At 41.4% G+C, this 17,253-nt stretch overlaps 1 protein-coding gene across 1 annotated transcript in view; it reads left to right on the forward strand.

The window, feature by feature from the left end:
- Grk5 (G protein-coupled receptor kinase 5) overlaps window positions 1-17,253 on the forward strand; it is a 198,959-nt gene that overhangs the window by 1,556 nt on the left and 180,150 nt on the right. The window lies entirely within an intron of this gene.

The raw sequence follows: 17,253 nt of genomic DNA on the forward strand, positions 1-17,253 counted from the left end.
GTGTGTGTGTGTGTGTGTGTGTGTGTGTGTGTTGTGGGATTGGAATTAGCAAAAACCAAGTCTTTGCTTGCGCAGGCTGAGTTGATAAAGACTATTGGTGGAAATCATCCTCTGGGAAATTTTCTTAGGGAAATCCCGTCGTTGTGTGGAAGGAAGCCTTTTAAAGGCAAAGTAAGATGTTGAGGAATTAGCCAGTTTATAGAATAATGAAAGGGCGGCTTTACAAGTCACTGAGAAAATAATTTAAAAATTTTTAGGGTGGACTGTTGTTATTAACCACCCCAGCTCCCACCCTGAGGTAAATAAGGCTTAGTTATAGACAAGTGTGCTGCTGTGTTTTGTATGCATCTCACTAAATTTCCTGCATTTAGTTGTCAGGAATAGGTAAGATCCTTAGTAATACCCAGTACCAGGCATTTTGATTTTTGATTCTTGAGCTGAAAAAGTGTTTGGGGTGACAGAAACTTCGATGTCCAAAAAGGTTTGTATTACATGAATGTAAACATACATATTTAGGAAAACTTGGAATTTATGTAACATCACATTTGCCAAGATTTGGATTCTGGTGTGCAATAATTCTATAAGAAGGGGGAGGGTTTGTTGTTGTTGTTTTCCTTTCCTGGGAGAAGATTGTATTTGATATCCAGGGCAGACAGAGTAAGTTTTTTCCCTTCAGAAGGATTCTCTGCAAGTAGCCCGGGAAAATGCCATCCCTACTCCATAATGTTTTCATTCAGCCACTTTGATGAATGAAGGAAGATTTTCTGGCCAGCAATAAAACAACTCATGTTTATCCAGCCCATTCCATCACCTTGTGGCTCAGTACATGGTGTGTGCGGGTATACAACCCACCTTGTGCTATGTTTCAGCAACTCATCTTGGCATTTTGAGGTCACTTGTCATCCTAAAACAGCCACCTGGAAGGCTTGTTTTGGAAGTCCCCAAAGGAGGAAATGCTCTGAAAACTGAGTAGAGTTTCAGATATTTAGGTCTCCCTCCTCTACTGCCCTTCCCCCTAACTTATTTAGAGGTGGGACTAAAGTTTTTGTCCCTCACCCACTAACCTGACATTTTTAGTGAAGTAATACTAAGTGTAGAGTTCTTCACTGGGATGGGGGCAGTGTCTGGAGGTGAAGAAAGCTGCCTGCCTGCAAGCTTTGCAGCCTGCCACCTAGTGGTGGGACACAATGATACATCTCAGGACTCCAGGTTGGGCAAATTGTCTATTAATTCTAAAATTATTTCTTGGGAAATCTCTGGGTATGATTCTATGGGAATCTCTGGGCATGGAGGCCTTTGTATGTTTCACTGATTTATCCTGTTTCCCAGGGAGTCAGCTCCCTTGGATTCTCTATGCTATACATTTATTTATTCCCTCAGCACTGACTTCTTTGCGTATGTTTCACTTTGAGTTGGAAAGTTTTCCCCATCTCCAGTTATTATCTCCACTGTTTTTACTGAATACTGGCTGGTATTTTTGTTTATCGGGTTCGTATATAGGTTTTTCTGGAGTCTTAGAGAGGAAAGCTGTGGACTAGAAGTATAAGTGGAATGATGGACTCCCATTGGGGCCAAATTACTGTGATTAGAAGTACTCAAGAATGTGCCCTTTGTTTTTTTCCTTTTAAAGTCTTTTAGTTTTCCTGTGAGAGTTCAATAGACATCTCCTGGTGAGAAACAGCTTTTAAGAATGCTTTCCAGATGAGAGGGCTTTGCCTGCAAGGAAACAGAGAGACTGACATGTGAGCGATAAATTAATCATGTACATGGAAGCTTCATTTTAAAACTTGTATTTAACGTTTCCCCTTTTATGTCTAAAAAGAGTCTACAATTTTAAGTACTTCTGTTCTATAAAGACTGGGTCTTTATTGAGGCTTTAAACTTATATCCCAATTAACATGGAAGAGTCTAGAAATAAACACATGTTCTTTTTAAAGTTTTCTACTTTAAAGTCATCTTACTGAATTTTAGCAATTCTCCAAATAACTGTATTATTTAGATATTCAGAAATGAATGTTTCCAGAGGTAGAATTTTTGCCTAGCATGTAAAAGGCCTTGATTTGGTCCCTAGCACTATTTTTCCATTTATGTAAAAGGAAGGAAGGAAAGGAAAAGAAAAGGGGGGATGATGGGAATTGAGAAAGGGAGGAAGAGAAAGATAGATGGAAAAAAAAGCTAGGATATAAAAGTGTTTACCTAGCAGGCACCAAACCCCCTGGCTTTGATCCCTATCAGGAATAAACTGTGTGTGTGTGGTTACACTGGACTGTCAATCCTGCCCTTGGGAGGTAGACAGGAGGATCCTAAATTTAAGGTCAGCCACCCTGTCTTGGTGTTGATGTCCAAGTTTAATACGAGATACTATTAAAAAATAGAGAAAAGAGAGAAAGAAAAATTCCAGCTAGGTTAGTGAAGTAACTAATATAGATTTTGTAGTACATGGAAAACAAGCAAACTCCAAAGCACCAAGTTGTTTAAAATGTTTTAAAAACACTTCTTGAAGATTGTTTTGAATGGTTACAGATGAGAAATATAATTGGTGAATGTGAAATTTGAGCAAGTTCTTTTCCCAAAATACATTGTAAACAATTTTAAATGTGGCTTTCAAATAAAAGTTTGTACTCCAAAGAGTACAAACCTGAAAGAAAGACAGATATACTTTGTGAATGTTGTAAAGTGATTTGTCCATATTAGTGAGTACCTTTGGCCCACCTTCCCCCACCCCTTTGAGACAAGGTCTGTGCTGCCCACACTGACCTTAAACTCCCAACTAGGCTGGCCTTAAATTTTTGGTGTTCTTGCCTCCACTTCCCAAGTGCTGGGATTTACAGATCTGTGCCACCCTGCCCAGATTTCTTTCTTTAAATAGTGAAAGTTTATTAAAACTAAGACTGAAAAGCTAGGCATATGTAGTAATGCACACCTTTAATCCCAGCACACAAGAGGTAGGCTAGTGGTCTCTGTGAGTTTGAGGTCCCCCTCCTGTATATGGAGGGTTCTAGGCCAGCCAGGAATATGCCTAATGAGACAATGTCTCAACCAACCAACCAACCAACCTACAAAACAAAGAAACAAATGAATTTGTTTGCTTTCTTTTTTCTTGTTCTTCTCACTGTATCCCTGCTAATTGACTATGTAGATCAGGTTGACCTCACAGCGATCTGCCTGCCTCTGAGTTCCACTTTTGTGAGTTGTTTTGAGATTTATTTATTTATTTATTTTTGTGTATTTTGATGTGTATGAGTTCTCTATTTGCCAGTATGCCTGTGTGACAGAAGAGAGCATCAAATCCCATTATACAAGGTTGTGAACCACCACATGGTTGCTGGAAATTTTACTCAGGACCTCTGGAAGAGCAGCCAGTTCTTTTAACTGCTAAGCCAACTCTTCAGTTGTTTTGAAATAACAAAATATAGTAATCTAATTTCAAAATGCTAAACCTACTGAAGTGTATTGTGTGACTTGTTTATTTGTCTTGTATGAGAAAGCATCAAGTTGGTTTTGATCTTTCCTAGGCATTAAGCTTTCCTAAGAAATAGTTAAGGAACAAAGAAATAAGCTGAGGCAAAATTCATTCCAATTTATGAAAATGAGCTAAGTGATTTAAGCATTTAATGAAAAGGGACCAAGACCATGTCTTCTATCTATTTACATTTCAGAATCTCAGAAAATTGGCAGGCAAACTCTTGTTGAAATATTGGTAGTGAGAGTGTTTGCAGAATGCCTTTTATTTCTTTTTGGTTTATTTTGCAGTAAAAATTTCCTTTCCTTTCCTTTCCTTTCCTTTCCTTTCCTTTCCTTTCCTTTCTTTTTCTCTCTTACTGTCTAGATTTGTTATATTGCTATGGAGCAGTACTGGTGAGAGGAACATTTACAAGAAATTACCTTTCCTTTCTTCACAGGCTAGCAGTCATAGCCCTATCTGATTATAGAGATTTCAGAACTGGACATATATCCTTGCTTTTCAGGCTAGCAAGCACTGGAACAGAATGACTCCACTATTTGTTACAATTTCTGAAAACCGGACTGTACAAGAAAAATTTCCTAGATAAGGCTGTGACTTTTTGCCTGTATCTTTCTGATGATCAAGATTAGGGACCTGGTAGAAGGTGAACTTGGGGCCTGGGAGAGGCCAGGGAGTCTAACAGGAGGAAAGAAACCAGTGTCTAGGGTTGGGAGAAGAAGGCTTTGCCTTTGATAGCTGATAGGCTTGGAATTCCATGGCAGATTAAAAGCCTGCTTTCCCCTTGAGTCCTTAGTTTCTGATGCTGGAGCTGGAACATTGTTGGAATAAGTTGTCAGAAGGAGAGACAGAGCTACCCAAAGCTTCTTTCTTCAATCTGAGGACTCAGAAGAGTGATAGCTTTCGTTTTGGCAGCTGGTATGTGTGAAAGCAGCCTGGCCTATTAAACACAATACTGTTAAGCTGTTAAATGAAACTGCTTCTTCATGTAGCTTCCTTTTCAATATCTACAACATAGAGATAGAGAAACCAAAAGCAACATTCAGAAGGCCTGACTTTCCAACAGAAGATTTCCAAATGATAATTGTGTTTCATCTAGCTGCCTGTTTTTTTTTTTTTTTTTATAAGCATCAGATAAAGGCCCACAAGACTCTCATCTTTCAGTAGCTTAGATGCTGCTTGTCAGATTCTAAACTCTAAAAGATCTTGATCTTTCAGTACCCAAACCAAACCTTGCTTAAGTGATATCTTTAAAAGCCAGAGCTCTTGTAGTGGCTTGCTAAATGATGGCCTTTGGGCCTGCACTGCAGGCTTTAAGAAAGCCCAAGTGGGTTTCAGAAATGTTCTACACATGACCACATTTGCTTTTTCCAAGCAAGCACTGTTCAGCTCTCAACCCATTCCTGGGGACTGTCAACATTCTTAGGAAACCATCTAGGCCTGTGGGCAGTATTTAAAGTTAATATTTGTTGCCAATGAATATGTGGATCAAGATAAAACATTATACTACCTTGACTTTTTTTTTTTTTTTTTTTTTGACACATTTGCCTGGAATTTCCTGTGTAGCCCAGGCTGGCCTCAAACTGGCAACATCCTTTTACCTCAGCCTCTGAAGTGCTGAAATGACTGGTGTGAGCTGCCGTGCCTTGTTATAACATCTAGATATTCCTAATGAAAAAGTGCTATTGCTGAGATTTATGTTTAGAAAGTGAAGACAATATTGTTCATTTAACTATCACTCAAACACCAGAGAACACGTTCCTTTTGTATAAATCATGCTACTTTTTTAAAAAAGAAAACGATCTCTTCGTGATTGAGTTCTCCACCCATTCTCATTAAAAAAAAAAAGTTCTTAAATTGTCTTCTGAACTCTTACAAGAGTAAAACATTGATGTGTACATTCACTCATCAATGGGTTTTTGAAGGTTCCTTGGCAGAAGTGATACTTTGGATATCAGCTTTGGATAAATACATTTAGAGGTGGACTAAAAGAGACAATTGGGTCTGGTGTGGTAGTGCGTTCCTTAAATCTCAGCACTCTGGAGGAAGAGCCAGGCAGATGTCTGAGTTATAGGCCAGCTTGGTCTATGTACTAAGTTTCAGGCTAGCTACATAGTGAGACCCTGTCTCAAATAAAACAAAACAAAACAAAAAACAATTTGAGCACATGGTTTACTTTTATTTATTTATTTTTAGTGGTACCTGGGATTAAACTCAGGGTCTTAAGCTTGTTAGGCATATAACACTGATGGTATATGCATCAACCCTTTTTAGCCTCTTTTTTTTTTTTTTTTTTCTTCCCCAAGACAGGGTTTCTTTGTATTGCCCTGGTTGTTCTGGAACTCACTTTGTAGACCAGGCTGACCTTGAACTCAGAAATCCACCTGCCTCTGCCTCCCAAGTGCTGGGATTAAAGGCATGCACCACCACCGCCCGACCTTTTTAGTCTCTTTAAACTAGAAAATTAGGTATGAACAGGGCTGGATGTTTTCTTTTCCTTAAGGAGTTGAGGTTGAGTAGACACTATGGACTTTGTTGTGTCTAGACTTTAGACAGTGGTCTGAAGGATGCATATGTCATTTAAAATGATTTAAAATTATACTTGTACTAGGTGAGGCTTATGTCTGTAAGAATTGCCATGAATTGAAGACCAGCCTACACTACAGACTGAGATTCTGGATTTAAAAAAACAAAACAAAACCAAAAAACACCCCCAAAACTAAAGAATCCAAGTTTATTTGTGAGGGATGGGCTTGAATCTTCTAGGGTGTGGTGCATTTTCATCAGAATCCTTGGTGGTGCACACCTTTATTCCCAGCACTGGTTTACATGGAGTTTTGGGGCTATACAAGAAAGCCTGTCTCAAACAAGCAGACAACAAATCAAATCAAACCAAACCAAACCAAACCAAACCAAACCAAACCAAACCAAACCAAACAAAATTAGCTCTTTCATATGGAAACCATCCAAACAAACAAACAAACAACAAACAGGAAAGAACCAGCAAAGCCTTTTGAAACACCTGGTTTAAGATTGAAAAGATAGAGGCTGCCCTCCTTTCTGGACTTCTGTTGGGTCTGGGTTATATGCTTTGACATGGTACTGAAAGGGAGACAAAGGAGAGGGTGGGCTGGCCAGCTCCAAGTTGATATGTAGAGCTTGGGACTGACTCAATTTACTTAGTTCAGGAATGGAGATAGTGGTAGTGGTAAGCCACCATATTCCCCCCACCTCCCTTCATTTATTGTTGGGAAACTTACCTAAATTGAGCAACTATCTTTCCTGATTTTTTTTTTTCTTTTTGTTTTTTTTCGAGACAGGGTTTCTCTGTGTAGCCCTGGCTGTCCTGGAACTCACTCTGTAGACCAGGCTGGCCTTGAACTCATAAATCCACCTGCCTCTGCCTCCCAAGTGCTGGGATTAAAGGCATGCACCACCACGCCCGGCCTGTCTTTCCTGATTTTAATGAAAGTATGGTATAAACACATATAGAAACCTCATGTTCCTTTAGTTTTTTTAAATTATTTTCATTATGCGATAATATTACTATGTAGCTCAGGCTGACCTTAAACTCATGATTATTTTTCCTCAGCTTCCCAAGTTCTGGGTTTATAGATATGTACTATCATACCATGCCTGGCTCCGTGTTCTTTTTTGAAATTTCTAGTGTGAGTATATATTGAAAAGTCATTTTTTGAAGAGGGGGAAAATATGTTCTGTAAGGTGTCTCAGTTACTGTTCTATTGCTGTGAATTGACACTGACTAAAGCGTTATAAGAGAAAGCTTTAGTTGGGGGCTTGTTTACAGTTTCAGAGGGCAAGTCAATGACCATCATAGCAAGTACTATAGCAGGCAAGCATGGCACTGAAGCAGTAGCTAAGAGCTTTCTTTTTATTTTTTCTTTTATTTTTTTGTGATAGACTTTCTGGCTGTCTTGGAACACAATATGTAGTAGACAAGGCTGTCTTTATACTTACAGAGATCTTCCTGCCTCTGCCTCCTAAATGTTGAGTCTAAAGGTGTATGCTGCTCACAATGCCCGGTAAGAGCTTACATTTGATCCAGAAGCAGAAGACAGAGAGCCTGGATTTGGCTATGGGCTTTTGAAACCTCTCAATATGTAACCCTGGCTGGCCAGGGAATTCTCTATGTGGGGCAGGCTAGCTAACCAACTCATAAAGATCCACCTGCCTATGCCTCCCAAGTACTTGCTCAGGGACATACCTTTTCTAAGGCTACATCTTCTAATCCTTCCTAAGCAGTCCATTAACTGGGGACTCATATTCAAATATATGAGCCTATGGGGGCTATTCTCAGACCACCACTCAAAGACGGGGGGGGGGGGNGGGGGGNGNGANGNTTACATAGACTTCAAAGAAGTGATCTAAAATGAGGGTGAAAATGGGGCAAAGCAATTTGAAGTATTTCCACTTCTTCCCAGCAGACTAGACTGAGAATAGCAAGAAGATAAAGATGTTAAAGTCAGACTGCTTGCAACTTCATCACAGTGATTTCTCCCAAAAGACCATTTCTTGTAAGATTTGAAACCTTTAAACAATAACTCAGATGACGCATACTTGCAAAGGAGGGAAAGCATTTGAAACACTAAGACAATTAGTTACTTTTTCTTTCTTGTCTGAAGCTGGGAACTCTATTTGAAATGGTGCCAGAGTTAATCCTCTTGACAGACACTCATAAATCAGATCACTTTTGATTGGGCTGTCTATGGCTCAAGGAACTTGTAATCTATGGAAGATCAATATTGTTTTAAAAGTCAAGGATGAAGTGAACCTCTAAGGACAGCTTCCAGGGTCTGCTCAGAAAGCAAAAGGAAAGCTAGGCAGTGGTTGTACATGCCTTTAATCCAGGGAGCGCCATCTTCTTCTTTTTTTTTTTTTTAAAGAAGCTCATGCTTGGCTTCATTGCTTTAGGACATTAAAAAAAATACACTTCCTTTATTATGTGTATGTACCAGGGTGCATGTGTGGAAGTTGGAGGACAACCTATAGGAATCAGTTCTTTCTTTTTATTGTGTGGGCCTCAGTGATTGAGATGAGGCTGGTAGGCTTGGCGCAAAGTGGCTTTACTGGATAAGCCATCTTGGCTGCTCAAGGTATTTTTTTTTTTTTAATGTAAATACTCACAAGGTTTTAATGGTGACAGAAAGTGAACCTGTCAGCCTTCCTGTTAAAAGGGACACATATGAACCATAACTTCCCATCTAGACTTTGATGTTAGTCAAGTGCCAATTTGAGATAACCTGGGTTGAGTTTCCTTTTAAATGGTTAATGGCCAGTGCACAAATCCTTGCATTAGGTGATTCTAGTTGACTAGTATAACTGAAGGTTAGGGAGGTGATTCTGTCAGTAAAGAGCTTCTTTTGCACACATGAATACTAGAGATTAATCCCCAGAACCCATGTAAAAATGTCAGGTGTACAGACATGCACTTCTAATGTCAGAGCTGGGAGGTATGGACAGGTAGAAAACCTAGGGCTTGCTAGTCCCAGTCTACCCTAATTGGTAAGAGAGTCCCCTATCTCAAAGGAGATGAATATTGTTTTGGGGATGACACCCAAGGCTGTTCTCCTCTGGCCTTCATATACACAAGTACACACATGCACAGGCATTTGTAAACACATATTCATGCACATAAACAAAAGTATAATTGCATCCCCTTGCTGGGGGTGATTGCTGTAGTTGAAGAGTGAGTAGGATATGTACATATATGTGCATGCTCACATACACATGAAAATGTGTCCATCTATGGCTTTGATTCTACCTATGTTTTCCCTCTGCCTATGTTCTGCCTATAACACTTTAAATTATCAAGGTGTCTTAGTTAGGGCTTTGTTGCTGTGAAGAGACACCATTACCATGGCAACTCTTATAAAGGAAAATATTTAATTGGGGCTGGCTTACAGTTTCAGAGGTTTAGTTCATTATCATGATGGTGGGAAGCATGACGGTGTGCAGGCAGACATGGTGCTGGAGGAGCCAAGAGTTCTACATCTTGATCAGCAGGCAACAGAAGGAGACTGTATGCCACACTGGGCATAGCTTGAGCATAGGAGACCTCAACACTCACCCCCACGGTGACATACTTCCTTAGCTAGGCCACACCCACTCCAACAAGGCCACACCTACCAATAGTGCCACTTTCTATGGGCTGGGATTCAAACACCTAAGTCTATGGTGGCCATACCTATTCAAACCACCTCTCAAGGTTAGCCATGTGGTATTTCTCCTGGTGGGGCTATACTAAAGACTTGTCCCTAAAGAACAGGGCATCAAAGCAGATGGGGGAAGTGATAAGAGAGCTACATCATTGCGTGTCCTTGGCAGAGCTGGGAGGTGGGTAGTGGGCAGGCTAGCTGATATGGGCCTACCCTGTTCTCTCGTCAGAATACCTTTCCTACTTCTTAGGTCATGCTTGACTGTGGACTCTGCCTGAGGGTGACATCTTAGACATATGCTCAAGTTCCTACAGTTTTCTTTAATACAGAAGTGGAAGCTAGAGAGAAGGAGATCAGTACCCCATCTCCTTCCTGAAGCTGGAGCATGAAGTGGCCTTTCCCCCAGCATCCCTTTTGTATTCTTCAGCATTAACTTTATGAGTAATTGCATCCAGAGTTCTTGTCAGTCTCTTTCCCTCTCTTTCCCTCTCTCTGTCTCCCCCTTCCCTCTCTCCTTCTCTCTCTCTCTCTCCCTTTCTCCCTTTCTCCTTCTTTCCCTTTCTTTGTGTGCCATGTATTATTTGTTGCCCTCAAGTCCTAGCCAGAAGCAGTATGATGTCACTGCTTAATAATGAGGGGACAGGAGGCCATGCCTTTGCCTTTGATTGCTATTGAGATGTAGTTCTGCTATCTCAGGCAGGGGAAAGGTGAGGGATTACCCATGTATAGGACAGAGGGAGGCTGGCCAGTGTAATTGGCCTGCATAGTTGATAAAAGGTGTTGTGAAACATCATATGAAATGGAATTCCATCTTTGTTGAATCTTGGAAGCTCTTTTGAAGTAGAAAGAGACTGAAGAAGGATCAACAAGTGGCCAGGAAAAGCAGCTTCAAGAGCTGATGCTTTGTCCTAATGTTGTCATTAATATGCCTAGATCAAGTACATTAGGTCATGTAAACAACATCCATGAGAAGGAATAGTGGGGAGTGCAGTGAGCATAAGAATTGGGATGTTGACTTCATTGGTATAGGTTACCTCAGTGTTCTCCTTACCTCGGGGCTTGAGTGTTGTAAGTGGATGTCCATAGGCCTGCATTTGTGGTGTGTGTGTGTGTGTGTGTGTGTGTGTGTGTAGGGGGTGATGGTATCAGAGGAGGGTGTGCTTGCAGCATCATTGGTATTCAAAAGAATTTCCAGAATAAGTAATGGTGCTGTGTCTCTGTTGTGGGAAGGGGAACTGGACAGCAGAGACCCTAAAGGAAATATGTGGTGAGAATAGCTTGCTGTATAAGACGAGGACTTCCAGGAATCCATGTGAAAATGGTGAAAAGACTTGTGTTCACTGATTAGGTCTTGGGCTTACCGCCAAACTTAACTAATGAGTTCCAGGACAGGGAGAGTCCCTTCCCCCCACCTTCCAAAATGTTGACAGACAGGCATGGTGGCATATACCTTTAATCTCAGCATTTGGGAGGCACAGGCAGGTGGATCTTTTATGAGTTGGTTAGCTAGCCTGCCCCACATAGAGAATTCCCTGGCCAGCCAGGGCTACATATTGAGACCCTGTTTTTAAAACAACAAAAAACGGTGTGTATAGAGATTGACCTGATCTACAGGTGTGGACACGCACACACACACATACACACACACACACACACACCGATTCCATGTCATAACACAATAGATGATAAATTAGGAAATGTTTTAGCATGGCAAAGAAAGATTACATAAGGGTAGAGGACCAATAGGAAAATGTTTTCCAAATGTTTGTCTTAACTGTGAAAAATGTTTGGCAAACTCACCCTTCCCCCTGAGTTGGAAGTGGTTTGTTTTAGTTGTTTTCCCAGAAATAAATATTTGCATTCAAGCAAATGTTCAAGGCAAATAGTTTTCCCTGGTTCTGAGGCTGTGTTCCTTGAAGATCCTTCATGCTAACTCCATCCCTCTTTTGGCCAGATCAAAGGTATCCTAGGACGGGTTCATCACATGTTTTTCATGTCACTGAAGAATTGAGACTGAGCAGAAAGGAAAGAAAATAGGAAGCTAGGCAGTGATTCTTCTAAACATAGGATGTCAGGGACCTGGTATTTGAAGGATGCCTTTCTACTCACGGGCTGGGAGGCTGGATCCAATTAAGACAAAGAAAATGTATGCTAACTCAGAGGAAAAATTTCTAAACAGTCAATTCTGTAATCTCTCTGAAGAGGAGGAGACCAGCATGATGAAGTTTTATGGATGATGCCAAACCCTGTGATATATAATAATTAGTAACCACCAGTTATTCCACCACATACTCATTCCCCAAACCACTAACCACTGCCTGGGATGGAGTGCCCTGGCCCTAGATACTTGCTCCAGATGTTTTCCCATCAGTAGTATCCAATTAGAAGGAATAAACAAATAAACAAACAAGTAAAAAACAAAGCTGGACTTTGTGGCACACATCTTTAATCCCAAGATTTGGGAGGCAGAGCCACTTGGATCTCTGTAAGTTTGAGGCCAGCCTGGTCTACATAGTTCTAGGACAGCCAAAGCTACATAGTGAGAACCTGTCATGAACAAACAGATGGAAAACCCAAAACCAAACCAAAGCAAAAAACCAAACCAACTAAACAAACAAAGAACCCCTCCCCCTGAAAAAACCTCAAAGCTTAAAAGGTAGCAAATTGTCAATTCAGGAAAGAGAAGCTGGAGATCCTCAGATGGCTGAGTATGTTACTAAGGGGAAGGTGAGTCTTTGGATACCATTGGAATACACCTGTTGGGTTACTCTTCAGTAATTATCAGAATACTAATGCTTGTTTGGTGTTCTTGCTTTTTTTTTTTTTTTTTNTCAGTTTAAAAACGTTTCAGGCTATGTGTGCATTCTCTGGTTGATGGTTCAGTTTCTGAGAACTCCCCTGGGTATACCCCCGCCCTGGTGCATTAGCTTTCTGCAGGATTTGTCACATCCTCTTTCACTGAGGCCAGACATGGCAGCCCTCTGCTATGTAAGTGCCAGGGGCCTGGAACCAGCCCGTGTATGCTCTTTGGTTGGTGGCTCAGTCTCTGGGAGCTCTCAGGGGTCCAGGTTAGTCGACACTGTTGGTCTTCTTGTGGGGTTGCCATCTCTTTGAGGGAACTTCAGTCCTTCTCCCAACTTTTCCATAGGGAAGACCTCTATCCAATGTTTGTCTGTGGGTCTCAGCATCTGTATCAGTCAGCTGCTGGTAGAGCCTCTTAGAGGGTGGCTATCCTATGCTAACACAATATAGCATCACTAATAGTGTGAGGGATTGGTGCCTGCCCATGGGATGGGTCTCAAAATGGGCCAATCACTGGCCAGACATTCCTTCAGCCTCTGCTCCATCTTTGTCCTTGCATTTCTTTTAGACAGGAACAATTTTGGAAGGAAAGTTTTGTTGGTGTCTTGGTGTCCCCATCCCTCCACTGGGGGTCCTGTCTGACTACTCGAGGTGGTTTCTTCAGGTTCCATCTCCCCACTGTTGGGTATTTTGTCTAACGTCACCCACATTGTGTCCTGGGAGCCTCCCCCATCTCAGGTCTCTGGGACTTACAAGAGTTTTTTTCCCAACCCCCATCCCTGGCAGCTGTATATTTCTATTCATCCATCTGGCCCTCTGGGCCTCTCTCCTGTCTCCCCTCATACCTGACCCTGCTCTTCCTCTCTCCTCCTCTTTCCCTCTCCCTTCCTCTGCTTCCCATGACTGTTTTGTTCCCCCTTCTAAGTAGGATTTAAGCATTCTCACTTGGGCTTTCCTTCTTTTTTTTTGTTTTTTTTTTTTTTTTTGTTTTTTGTTTTTTCGAGACAGGGTTTCTCTGTATAGTCCTGGCTGCCCTGGAACTGACTTTGTAGACCAGGCTGGCCTCGAACTCAGAAATCCGCCTGCCTCTGCCTCCCGAGTGCTGGGATTAAAGGCATGCGCCACCACGCCCGGTTTGGGCTTTCCTTCTTATTTAACCTCTTTGGGTCTGTGGTGTATAAAGGGCCCTGGCACATATGTATAAACAAACAAACAAACAAACAAACCAAACCAAACACAATTACCAAGCCCTTTTGACCTTTTTCTCTTCTTTTCTTTTCTTTTCTTTTCTCTTCTTTTTTTTGTTCATCTTTCCTTTCTTATGAACCCTGCAATTTACTTTTCTTCATCCTTACAGGTAAATTTCTGAGGCTCAAGAGATAAATTATTTATGCCAGAACATGTAGCTAGTTCAGAGCTTGTTCCTCTATGTCAGATTCTCTTTCAATATTGTCACATATGCTGTCCTCAGTCACCTGACTAGGTGTTCTGGACAGCATTGCTACCCTACACAGGGCATTAAATGCTGAATGGAGTGTACAGTTAGAAGTTGTTGTGCAATAGGAACCATTCCATCACAGTCTTATGGTTTTAGACAATACTTGCTTTCTCATGAAAATTTAAGTGAGGGAAAACATTGATGAGGAATTAAAATGTCTCCCATGATCTCTGCTGCCAGTCCCATCATACAGGCCACTCAGAGGTGGTACTAGGTAGCTTTTATTTTATTTTTAAAATTTTTCTATGTGTGTACTTGTCTTATATGAATGTATATGTAAGTCAGAGGTCAACTTTGAGTGTCATTCTTTGGGCACCATCCACCTTGGTTTTTAAAACAGGGTCTCGAACTAGTTTGGATCTCATTAAGTAGACTGGCTGGCCAGAAACATGGTGATCCCCGTCTCTGCCTCCCAAGCCTTGGGGTTACTACTATGTGCCACTGTTACTGGCTTGCTATTTATCCACCCATCCATCCATCCATCCATCCATCCATCCATCTATCCATCCTTCCAGTTTTTCTGTGTGGTTCTAGCTGTCCATCCTGGAGTTTCTGTATAGACTCTGGGTCCTCAGTGCCAGGATTAAAAGCACATGCTATCATGCCTGGCCTTTACTGGCTTTTTAAAAGATGGAATCTGGGGATTCAATGCCAGTCTTCATATTTGCAAGGTAAATACTTTATGGATGAAGTTATCTCTCAGACCCCTTCCTCAGATGCACCTTTTAGGTGGCCATGTTCCCAGCCTTGTATGTAGACACATGAGTAAGAATGGCTCCTCCCATTCACACTGTTCTGCAGTTGTTTTCAGTCAATAGCATGTTGCAGAGACTTCTCATCCTGTTTTTACAATTTCTCATGAAATGAATGGGTTGGGAAAAATTGTCTTCGAATCTGAGTGTTTGATGGAGTGCTGGGTATATTCTAACAGATCCTTAGGGGTTATCCAGTTCTAAAGACGTGCCTTTCACTAATTTTGTATCTAACCCCCCAATTTGGATTTTCCAAATTTAAAGCATCAGCAGTGTAGGAATAGGTTACCTATTGTGTCTTTCTGTATTTTAAAGACTTATCTTTATTCCCCCCCCCATGGGAATATTTTCCTCCCCTGTGGGAAAATGTGTTGTAATTTCTGTAATGGAGTTAAATGACCTGAGGGTTATTTAAAGCACATTTTCTTATGAGACAGTAAAGTGATACATGTGATGTGACATTTTTGAGAGCATTGGAATTTAACATCTTTCACCTGTGTTATTCAGTCATCTTTCCTCACAGCATTTAAAGCTTGGATTAGAGAAGAAGTCAAGGTTGAATCTGAGTGTGTAAACAGACAGGAAATGCAAGCTTGGAAAACAGATCCACAGCTTTTGTTATTTCATTTTATTTGTGTGTGTGTGTGTGTGTGTGTGTGAGAGAGAGAGAGAGAGAGAGAGAGAGAGAGAGAGAGAAGGGAGGGAGAGAAGGAGAGGGAGAGGAAGAAGGATAGAGTGCCTGTTATAGCAGGTTCTGGTAAGAGGATAATCTTCTACATTGTTTTTGAGGCCTCTTGTTTTTGCCTCTCATCTTGCAGTAGGAGTACAGAGATTACAGGTGTATGCCATTGCACCTATCTTTTTTAAGGGGACTCTGAGAAGTTGATTGAGACTGTTAGGCTTGTATTACAAACTAAGTCATCTTTCTCTCCCTAGACCTACAGCTTTTCTTGGTGATCCATCACATATCTCTTATTTACTTATTTAGGCAGAGATTTACTGTGTAGCCCAGGGTATCTTTGAATTATACATAGCAGTGGCTGGCCTGGAACTCATAATGCTTTTGCTTCAACCATCAAATTACTGGTATTACAGGTGTGTGCCTCCACATCCAGTTTATTTTTCTCACCTTTGAGTATCATGACCATTCTGTGAAGTAGACTTGGGACTTATATTGGGTTAAAATCCCAAGTTTGACTGTGTGGTGGTATTTGCCTTTAATCCCAGCACAGGGATGGGGGTCGGGTAAATGTGGCAAGGGGTAGGTGGATCTCTTGAGTTTGAGACTAGTCTGCTCTACAGAGGGAGTTCCAATATAGCCAGGGCTACACAGAGAAACTGTCAAAAACCAAAACTAAACAAGCAACCCAAGTTAGGAAGGAAACCAAACTTAGAGAGGTAAAGTGACTTCCTAGTCACTTTAGGATCACACAGCTAGGATGTTCCCTTCTTCCTCTAGTGCAGGGGTTTTCAACCTGTGGGTTGAGACCCCTTTGAGGGTTGAACAACTTTTCACAGATTTCGCCTAAGACTGTTTCAGAAAGCACAGATATTTATATTATTGTAGAGGAAATTGTAAACCAGCAACCTGGCTACTCTGTCAAGGGATTACATCCAAAGACCTTCTTGTTGGAATACCATAGACCTATAATCCTTCTGGCTAATTAGAGACACACTTTGTTTTTGTTTTTTTGTTTGTTTGTTTGTTTGTTTCTTCGAGACAGGGTTTCTCTTTGTTGCCCTGGCTGTCCTGGAACTCACTCTGTAGACCAGGCTGGCCTTGAACTCAGAAATCTGCCTGCTTCTGCCTCCCAACTGCTGGTATTAAAGGCGTGCACCACCACCACTGCCCAGTTTGAGACACACCTTTAATCCCAAACACCAATAACTGATTGAGGGGCAGACAATGTGACAAATCAGAGAAATATTTGACAGAATGAGTCAGAGACAGGATGCACCCAACTCTTATGGGAACAGCACAGCAAAGAGGCTATTTAAGAGCAGTGCAGGGTCTCTGGCTTTATGTGGAGTTCTTTGATCCACTTAGACTTGAGCTTTGTACAAGGAGATAAAAATGGATCAATTCAAATTCTTCTACATGAGAACTGCCAGTTGTGCCAGCACCATTTGTCAAATGGTGTCTTTTTTCCACTGGATGGTTTTAGCTCCCTTGTCAAAGATAAAGTGACCATAGGTGTGTGGATTCATTTCTGGGTCTTCAATTCTATTCCATCGATCTACCTGTCTGTTGCTGTACCAGTACCATGCAGTTTTTATCACAATTGCTCTGTAGTACAGCTTGAGGTCAGGCATGGGAACAAAACACCCATGGAAGGAGTTACAGAGACAAAGTTTGGAGCTAAGACGAAAGGATGGACCATGCAGAGACTACCCCACCTGGGGATCCAGCCCATAATCAGCTACCAAACCCAGACATTATTGCATATGCCAGCAAGATTTTGCTGAAGGGACCCAGATATAGCTGTCTCTTGTGAGACTATGCTGGGGCCTAGCAAACACAGAAGTGGATGCTCACAGTCAGCTATTGGATGGATCACAGGG

Source organism: Mus caroli, chromosome 19 (genome assembly GCF_900094665.2).
Source record: "Mus caroli chromosome 19, CAROLI_EIJ_v1.1, whole genome shotgun sequence".
In the NCBI taxonomy this organism is placed as follows: Eukaryota; Metazoa; Chordata; class Mammalia; order Rodentia; family Muridae; genus Mus; species Mus caroli.